This window comes from Gallinula chloropus (assembly GCF_964237585.1).
Source record: "Gallinula chloropus genome assembly, chromosome: 7".
In the NCBI taxonomy this organism is placed as follows: Eukaryota; Metazoa; Chordata; class Aves; order Gruiformes; family Rallidae; genus Gallinula; species Gallinula chloropus.
This window is the reverse complement of record NC_140092.1, coordinates 18,995,512-19,006,283: the sequence shown is the minus strand read 5'-3', so window position 1 is coordinate 19,006,283 and position 10,772 is coordinate 18,995,512.

The window sequence follows — 10,772 nt, the reverse complement described above, 5'->3', positions numbered from 1 at the left end:
GCTTCCTACATCAACTTTAGTGAGGCTGGCCCTATAACATCCTCATAAACAAGCAGGCTAATTAAAGGCTAATTACACCGTGAGATAGATTGAAAAGTGACTGAATGGCCAGGCTTGAAGGGTGGTGATCAGCATCATAAAGTCCAATTAGAGTCAAGTCACAAGTGAAGCAACCCAGGGATTATTGCTGAGGCTAATAGTGTTTAACAGCTTCATTAATAACCTGGATGTGACAGGGTGCACCTCAGCCAGTTCACAGATGATGCAAAACTGTGAGGAGTGGCTGAAACACCACATGGTTGTGCTACCATCCACTGGGGCCTTGACAAACTGGAGAATGGGTCAAGAAGAGCCTCATGAAGTTTAATAAGAGGAAATGCAAAGTCCTGAGGAGGGCTTTGAAGAGGAATAAACTCAGGCAACATATAGTCTGGGGTTCAACTTGCTAGAAAGCAGCTCTGCAGAGAAAACCCTTTGGCTTCTGAAAAGCTGACCATGAACCAACAATGCACCTTCTCCAAGAAAATAAGGCCAACACTATCCTGGGCTGTATTATGAAAAGGATTACCCACAAGTCAAAGGTCTACTCAGCCCTGGTGGGGCCCCAGGTGAGGGCTGGGATCACTGTGTGATCAGATCTGGACTCCCCTGTACATGAGAGACATGGACTTAATAGACTTAGTTCAGCGCAAAGATGATTAAGGGACTGGAGCATCTCTCATCTGAAGAGAGGCTGAGAGAGCTGGGACTCTTCAGCCTGGATTGGGTTCAGGGAGAATCTCACTGTCCTGGTTCTGGCCAGGCAATGGGTATAATGGGTCAGGTGGGTGTATAGTGCAGTGACAGAGCATCGTCCATGCTCACTGCAGGGTGGGGGGTTGGACTAGATGACCTTTAAAGTCTTTTGCAACACAAACTATTCTATGATCCTATAAATAAATGAAGGAAGGGAACAAGGATGAGGGACAGACTTTCCAGTAGTGTTCACCAACAGATCAAGAAGCAGTGGGCACAAATTAAAACACATGAAAGTTCATCTGAGCACAAGATTACACTTTTTTTACTGTGAGGGTGGCCAAACACTGGCACAGATTGTCCAGAGAAGAGATGGAATCTCCATTTGTAGAGATGTTGGAAATCTCATGGCCATGGGCCCAGGTCACTAGTTCTAGTGACATTGCTTGAACATGGAAATTGGTCTATATGATCTCAAGAGCTCCCTTCCAAAAGAACTGATTCTGTAATTCTCCTGATACCCAGTAAGACTAGTAACACTTCTTTTTGACAGTGCAAGTCAATGCAGTCCCTAGCATGAGGGGATCAGTTGCCAGAATAGAGACTTTTCAATTTGCATATTTGACATAGAGATGTGAATGAATAAGCAAAGTTGATGAGCCAAGGATAACCTAAAAGCAGGCTTTGTTCTTCAGATGTATTCAGATCAACCCCAGGGCTATTGTCCCTGCTTATATGAAAAGGGGATCGGTAAGGACATGCTTTGGAGAGCTCTATTACTGCTCTTGTAAAGGATGGTTATGTAAGTTGTATACTGTACTACTGCATTTTTAATAGGGAACAGACTGTCACCACCATCTTTTTAGGCAGCAGACTACAATCCCCAGGCAAGACAAAATCTACTGTTTCCACCAAGTTTCTGCAGGCACCATGGAGCAAGCTGACTTAGAAACTGCTGCCTAGTGCCTAAAGGAAGATAATTCTTACAGCTTGCTTCACAGATCTGGTAGGAAGATAGCTGAAATCTGGGAGGAGCCAGAAGCTGCTGATTTGCTGATTGGAGTTCTCCTGTCTCTGCTTTATGCTTATGCCTTGTCAGCAAGGCAGCAGGGTTTAAAATCATACCCGACTTCTTTTCCAAGTCTTTGAGAACTATGACTTTGATACTGTGGATTTTGGCAAGACTGAAAAAAACAAATGTTTGATAGTTGAACTCCAAAATGTTATCTCTGCATAATCTAAAGTATGAATTTATAAAAGGCCAGCTGTTTTGTGTTATGCAACTCTTACCCTGTATTCAACAGAATGTAAGGAATTTTGCACCCAGCAAGTAGATAAAAACTAAGACTTACCCATACATACAGGCTTTAGGGCAGAACCCATACCATAGATAAGGCCATACCCTAGATTATCACTTATAATTTAAGTAAACAAATAATTACTGCCAGAATATTGCAATACCTGTCTGATCATTCACCATCTGCTTTTTTATCAACAATGGTGAAAAAAATTTTAATTAGCCAACAACTGTCATTACTTGGGGATGTTTAGGATGAAGTTAATTTCAACCAGCCAAAAGGGATTTCATAATTAATATATTAAGAGATGTGAAGGAATCCTGACACTTTGAAAATTCTGACATGATATCTATGGGACAGGGTAAGAGATTGTATGTACAAGTGATGAGGTGCTCTCTCCCTACACAAAAATGGAGCTGAAAAGCTGAAGATTATGTAAGTGGATTAGGAAAGATGTAGATTCATCTCCCATCTGCTTTGTTTGCAGATTTTACAGTGCCTTGATGTTACAGCAATAAATCAGGACGACTGTGTTTAGCCTACTTACCTTCTCTTGCAAGGACAAATCTTTGTTAACCATCTCTACGCAGGATATAACAGAGGACAACTGCAGCACAGTATCAACATAAGGGTTGGATGATTTAATGCAAACTGTGTAGTCTGGCAGGAACTTCCAGTATCTGGAGATGCATTTTTCACTTTCAGCGTGGCAGAGAACATACTGCCCTGTTCCCAAACACTCGTTTAACTTTTTTATGGAATGCCAATATCAGAACAAGCTGTCAACCACAATTTTAAAACCACACCATTTACAAAGTGATGTAACATGAATTCCACTTTGACTTAAGATTCATAATATACAAGAAGTTTTCCTGTATCTTCTGCTTTTAAGGCAACAAAATATTCTCTATGTACACGGCAGAAAAGACTGTATGGAATTTAACATACACTGAGTGCTCTGTAACATGCTACTTATTAAGAAATAGGCTGTAGTGGCAAAAGCCATGTTATAAAACAGTGACAGCAAGAAGATTACAAGAAACATGGAGAGTGAGACAGGTTTTCTTTGTAATTCCTTCATTTTAAAAGGTGCAAAGATATCAACAAAGCAATACTTATTGCAGTATCTCTAACTCCCCCATGGTTTTTACTCCTGAGTCCATTTATGTTTTATTGCCCACCCAATCAAAAGGTGATGAAAAAAACCCTAAAACATGAGGAGATCAACCGCTCCTAAGCCCACATTACTTAAGGGAAGGAGCACAGGACTAGGTGCTAGGGAAGGGACATAGTGGCACAAGCCAGACAATGGCAGCTCAATGGGCTTTAATGTTGTCTATTTGGAAAAATATGCAATGATTTTGAGTTCTGGTGATTTATTTACCCTTAACTTTGTTTAAAACTAATTTGTTTAGCATCATATTTCAGAAACTCTGTTCAGCATAAAATTTCACAATCATAAAACCTCTGGCCTTCCACACATAGGTAAAAACACCATCATTGAGCAATCTTTCACCTTATATAACTGCCACTACACTAGGTGCTATATATGTAATGTGCAAAGGAATGTTTATGAGGCAAATAGAAACACTTCAGCAGAGCTAGACACCAGGGAGAAGATGAGACATCTAAGTAATGCTTTGAAGAAAACACAAATTCACCTACCCATTACTGCATCACCAACTAAAAGGCATGTCTACCGTGCACAGAAGTGAGAGAAGCTGGGGGCATTACAGCCTACACAGCCACTGTAGCTTATTTGTACTTCTTTCAAGAAAGTTAAATTATAATGCCCAAGGATGTCTCTATACATACTGCAGGGTATTTTTGGCAGGGGCAATTAAACTTCATGAGCATCTTTGCTGCCATAGCTGAAGCACTTCAGATCACAAACTGGTTTATTTCAAGGTAATTTAGGTACTACATACTACATTGCCTTCTGGTGTAAGTTACAAAGCAGATAGTAACAACTGCTATACACGCTCAGCCTATGCCCAGCACTTTGTGCAAATGTGAGCAGTTAGTTACTACAGATACAGAAAGCAAACCATTTCCACAGGTGAAAGCGCTCCTGTCACAGCCCACAGCAGGTACAACAGGGCATGATTAAAATTGTGAACATCACACTGAGCATTGGTGCAGGCTGATCCAGCAGAACAATATCCTCACAGCAGAACCACTGCATTCCATTCCTTCAGAGCATCTGATGGGTGTTAGGGTTGCGTGAACACTAATAACTTATCACAACTAAACACATGCTCCACATTCCTTCCTCCTCTTCTGCTAGTGACTGGTTCAAACTAAGGCCATGCACTGGAACCGAATGTTACGTGATGACATAGCACTACCTCAGATTATTTCTTCCCAAAAGGTGTCTACGTCCTTACCCACTACACAACGAGGTGCTAGAACACTGCCCTGCCAGTTATGGTTCTGTACAGTCCCGGCTTCTTTTGCAATGTGATTTTACATCATGTCCACTCTGTGTCAGCTGAGGAATGATCACACAGACCTTAAAAGCTGCAAAGCTAATTTTATAGCTTTTTTTACCTCTTGTGGTCTTGCACCTAATTTTCCTACAAAGCTCTTCTAGAGAGAGAGCCCTACACAGTTGTTCTAGCGAGGGAAGCACGCCTTTTAGAAACCAAGCCAAGGAACCTTTCTTTAGAAAGACTCCAAAGCAATTCACAGTGTATGCAAACTGTGCTCAGTGCTTCCTATGCCAGGGCAAGACAGCTATATTTAAATAATGTGGCAATGGCTTAACTTTGCAAGTATCAGTACAGACCAACCTTGACTGGAAAGCAAAGACATTCTACATTTGTAATACTTAACTCTCTAGGTATGGCTTTTGTCAGCAGGCCCAGGTTCAAAGATTTTAACTTTAAAAAAAAAAAAAAGTGGAAAATTTCACTACTGAGAAGTCAGCAGATTAAACATTTCAGCGCAGCAGGAAAATGAAAGCTATTATTACTCTACTAATTATTAAGTTCCAAGCGGTCCCAGTATTTCACTGCAAAAGACAGGAATAATGAATTCTCTCAAGCTGAATTATAAAATAAATGGGAGTTTGTTGAGTATACTGTAATTTAGAAAAATTTTTTCTACACTACACAGTGACTCCTGATTTGTCATTCATCTTTCCCTCTTTAGAGTTTTATAAAGCCTCTTCAGAAATAGTTTTGTGACTGTGTTTGTTCTGTCTGTTGAAGAAATTGCAGTCATTGGCAGATGGGTTTGTTGAGGTAACACTGACAAGATGACATCTGACATTAGACAGTAACACACTGTCAAAGAAATGGGGGTTGCAGATATAGTAAGTATGGAAAGGGCGGACAAATAATTAATAATGACTTTAGATAATAAAATTCTAAGTGACCCAGACCATTTAATCATCAATTAAATTAATGGTATTTATTCTCTTAACAGAGGAGTCACTATCAATAAAATTAGCCAATTATTTTTGATAAACCAGGCACATCATCAATGAACTACAGAAATAATGTTCAAATGGTTTTAACATTTGTATTTAAAAGTTTTTCTGGATAAAATATATCAGTGCTATACCACTGAAATAATCTGTAAACAGTTGTTAAAATTTTAATATAAATTCATGCCAATGCTATGCCTGCCACAGCATTCTAAGTATCCTCTGCAATAAGAAAAGATTTCATGGTTTAATTGAATACTGTAGGATGCTCTGAGGGGAGAAAAATTATTTTCAACAAATAGAAAACAGCTGCAAAGATACTTATTTACAGAGGCATGTGATAAACAGACTCATGCAAGTTAATAAAGAATTACCATTCTTTTCTGATGAATTAACAAAGCTAGTATGTATCATAACTTAATTGATCTGACTTTCAAGATTTCTCATTTATAGATTTGTTCTGCTTTGGTTTCCTTTGTGTATCAACCTTCTCAGTGCTGTAAACACAATTCAGTATTCTGGTCTGAAAGTCTCAGCTGTGTTTTTAATTTCCAGCACAAATAAACTAAGCTTTGTCAACAGGTAAACTCTCTTCTGCGTACTGCTTCTTAATGAAAGGCTACAAAGGTTATCAAGAAGGTAATCTAGGCAGTCACAGGACTGAAGATCAACAAATCATTTTATTGGGTTTTTTTTTAAACTGTTTTTATTTGTTATGTAAGTATGATGACTGAGATCCAGTTCTACTCTGAAAGCTACTCTGAGTCAACAAGGCTGTAGACATTTTGGAGAAGTTACAGCAAACTGAAGATAGGAATTCCTATTGCTGCCTTCATGCCTCACAAACAGTTTCTGTTCGGAAAAACCTTTGACTTGCAAAAACAGAATAACTAATGAAAGATGCTTTGTCCTTTGACTTTTTTGGACAGCAAATGTGCTGTCAGAAGACAACTGGCTAAGCAACAACTAGCAGGGTTATACATGTTTGGAGAGATGACATTTAGAATTGTCAGCTGGAAAAATGACCAAAGAATTCAATAAAAATAAGGTAGATAATTCTTAGTCTGAAAACAAAGTGTTTCTTACGTGTTTGAACTTCTGCTAAAGGACAGTTTCTCAAAGAAAGAGATCGCAGCTCTCGTCCTGGGACATTAAAAGCTCAAACCCAGAACTCAAACTGATCACAGAGAGCAGCCTTGCACAGCAGAGAAGACTGTAGGACCCGAAGAAAACCCTTCTGTGACTGTACAGCACCCAGTGACTCATTGTGAGCTCCTGCTCATCTCCCAGGTCTAACAAAGAGTCAGAACCAATGGCTACAGAATCACTAGTTCTTTTAGACACATTCCTCCTTCAGACATATTTTAATCACACCATAGCCTTGGTGCATGCAAATTGCTTGACAGGAAAGTCCGGTAAGGTTTGTGGAACAAGTATTACCTTCTACAAGAGCACTTGATGTAGTTGGGGAAAAAAAAAAAAAGACAAGTTTAGGGTACACAGTTATTTGTTCACGTTGGAAAAGATAAATAAAGGTTTGAACAAATTGATCCCAGGTTATCCGAGTGATAGGTGATAGGACAAGGGGGAACGGACTCAAGCTGCGCCAGGGCAGGTTCAGATTAGACATTAGGAAAAAACTTCACCAAAAGGGTTATCAGGCACTGGAACAGGCTGCATAGGGAGGGGGTTGAGTCACCAACCCTGGATGTATTTAAAAGACGGGTAGATGAAGTACTTAGGGACATGGTTTAGTAAAGGACAGATACGGTTGGACTTGATGATATCAAAGGTCTTTTCCAACCTTGTGATTCTGTGATCTTACTGATTTTTAAAAAATTGGACAATGTGAAAGAAAAAACACAATTCCTCTGTGACAAGGCAGAGCCAATGAGGTAATTAATAGGGCAAAGAACACCACAGAGAAAGTAGTGCTACTGCTATTAGGCATTCTTGTGAAAGACAGAGAAGTTATGCTGAAATTATTCAAGATCTTGAAAAATTAAACACATTTAAAAAGTCATCATGGAGTTTGAATGTCATGAGACAAAAAATGATTACTGCTTCCAAGAAAATATCATGAGAAATAATCTTGGTAAATCCGTTCCAGATGAAAGAGTGATATATTAACACTGAAGAACTGCACAATAACTGTGCCCTGACACCATTCAGTAAATCATTTAACAGAGTTTGGCAGATAGTATCAGGAAATGTTTAGAAAACTCTCACCCCTCTCAAGACACAAATCACTGTATCACGAGTCTCAGATAAGAAACACGTATTTGTGTTAGCTTTGTTATAAAGGTGAAATATTCCAAACTGGATTAAATATCAAGTTGTCCAAAATTTTCGTGCATTTTAAGTATATATCTTGTGATCTTCTTGTTTTCTTACTTATTCTTCCCTGAGTTAAACAGTCAGTCCTGTACCAAACTAAAGGAGGTGGCATGTAAATCCACAGTGCGGCAGGAAGTGACATAAATATTCATGAAGTAATCTCTGATCCTTTACTCAATCAGTGTCAGGGAGTGATATTTCTACTAAAATAGCATTTCAGAAAGCAGCAGTCTTCAGATAGGACTGATATTCTTGTTCTAGCAACTTTTGTAAGCTAAATGAGTTTTTGGAGAGATACCTATTCCAATGGAAATAGGTGAATCCCAAGTAAAGGTGTGGTTTTTGCCTCTCAAATCTTCGCACTGTAATATCAACCAGTCATTGAGCTTTACATCTTGTCCTAACAAGTCATGTTGCTGGCATACAACATATTACACCCAAAAGTGGGGGCAAAAAACCTTCAGTGCTTCATAAATTACTAAACATACCTTGAGATGAAAGGAACACACAGAATGCAAGATAAACACACATCTTAAAGGAAAAGTAGCTTTTCTAAAAAGTTTGCAGTATGTACTGTTACATGCATAACCAGAATCCTAGCTGTGCCTTCAAAGACTGAGGCTGTACCAAGACAACACCAGAAAGTCCTTTTGCACCACTGCTGAAAGTAAATATAAAACTATGGCTTTGCACAGAGGCTTTGGGAAATCTGTGAGCAGTATTTATTATATGGGAAGACAGACTGCACAAAGCAACACCACTCAATGGGCCAAAAATGTAAGATCTTGAAAGCTGCTACACCTGAGCTAGTGCATGGGTTTTGAGAATATGGATCTAAGTTTGCTAATATGAAAACCTTTTTTCAGGGATAGTTTAGCCATGATAACTACTTTAATATGGAAAAATGTTTTCTAAAGATTAGGTATTGACTAAAAAGGGTTCTTGCTACAATACATATACATATTGCTTAAACAGACTGCAAACCCATGTTATTTTCCTTAGGTTAGATGTACAGTAAGGTTCCTGCAAAGCACTAGAGAATACCTCAACATCTTCATTCTTTTTATTCTTTTCCAAATCTTCACTGAAATGCTCCTGCATACCACCCTCCTATTTGGCATCAACCTTTTCTTTGTTATACACTTTCAGCTTGTACATCTCTCTGTAATTGAGTCAACTGGTTGCTAATATGTACTTACTGACTAATTTGGCAGTGATGGATGCAGTTGTATGCTACAAGCTCCTGGAAAGCTGTGGGGTTTTGATGACCCAATCATTCATCACAGGCCTACACTTCTTTTGGCATTAGTTTTCTAACCAGAACTCGTTGGATTGGTTTCCAACTGGCAAAGTGAATTCATACTGCAAAGATCACCCTGAAATTTGTGCTTGGTAGTTTACATGTAGTATGTGCTGCAGTAGACAATATTTGTGTGGTAAAACAGTTTATTCATTTGGCACAAAAAGATATGATAATGCCATTCATCAGAAAAACATACAGATGGCAGTTGGATTGTCTCTGTAAGGGTTCATATTCTGTATTCTCTCTCAAGTACAGTTGTCTTGTTGGGTTTTCATGATGATTCATTCATCTGATGTTGCCTGGTAGGCAATTACAGTGCTGAGAGCCTACAGGGGAGAGAGAATACAGCCTGGCAGGCATTTTGGGACTTCTCTGATGCCCAAATTTGCACTTTCAGCAAAAGCTAAGACATTTCCAAATACATTCTTGCCTATTCTGACTTCCTGTCCCAAGATGTCTGTGACATCTTTCAGTCTGTTGTCATCTGGAAACATTTTGTGCTTCTCTTTGAACATCAGTTCAAAAATCTCTTTTGAAAGAAGGATCATTCAAAAAGGCAGTTCTTGAGTTCACTGTATCTACTCTTGCTTTGTACATGTTCAGTATGTGACCAGGAAAAATCTATAAGACTGACAAATTCTACTTAATTAGTATACACCAGGTTTAGCCAGTCATCTTCAGCATTTCAAGCAATGTTCTACCAGTGTAGGATCTTGTTTTGTTAATTCTAAAAACCCTAAAGTTTTGCATGAGTCAAAGAGAATTTTTCAATGGTACTATGTCTCTCACCAAGTTTAAGGTTATTTCAAGCCTGAAGTGGAAAAGTAAAGTGATATAAACTGCACAAAAACTGAGTGTCAGATGAAAAAGAATGGATGTGCAAGAAAAAAATAACATTATGGAACACAATTTGAATGGTGGGGGGGAAGAACCTTTTAAAGATTATTACACATTTTAAAAGTTTACCAAGCAACAAAAATTACTTCTCTACAATGGGTTCAATTTAGAAGCAGTTTATCACCACCAGCACTACTAAATTGGATTAAAAAAATTTTAAAACCCCAAAAAGCACATTTTTCTTCCAGTTAGTTCCAACTACAGTTTTTTCCTCCATGCAACAAGAACAGTAACAAGGTTATTTTAATACACTGCCATACAACAAATACATAATATACCTCCCAACCACCCTCACACATGCACTACATTGTTTAAAGATCAGAGATGCACAAACACAATACATTTGCTGCAGTTAAGACAGAAATTAAGCCACAGTGTACCCCATACAGCACAGGAGATCTACAAGACAGACAGGAATAAAATTCAGTTCTTGCAAGTTTCTGTTTTAGCCACATCATTCCCTTTAGGAATTACCAGTAGTAAAAACATTTCTTTTGATACCGACTTTTTCTTAGGAAAAAAAAAACCCAAGCTCTAATATAAGAACAAACACTATGCTCGGACTTTTTTGAAGTCCTTTCAGAATTATGCTGGCCTAAGTGTGAACTAAAGTTACTATATAAGTTTTAGAAATACTTGGCTAGACACCAAATACTGCACTTACATAAAGCCATATAATCACCTGACACTTGCAGCTGCCTCACTGATTTTCCAAGAATTTTAATCCTCTTTTCCTAAAACTATCCCTTTAGTGAGAAAATGTTTATTCTAT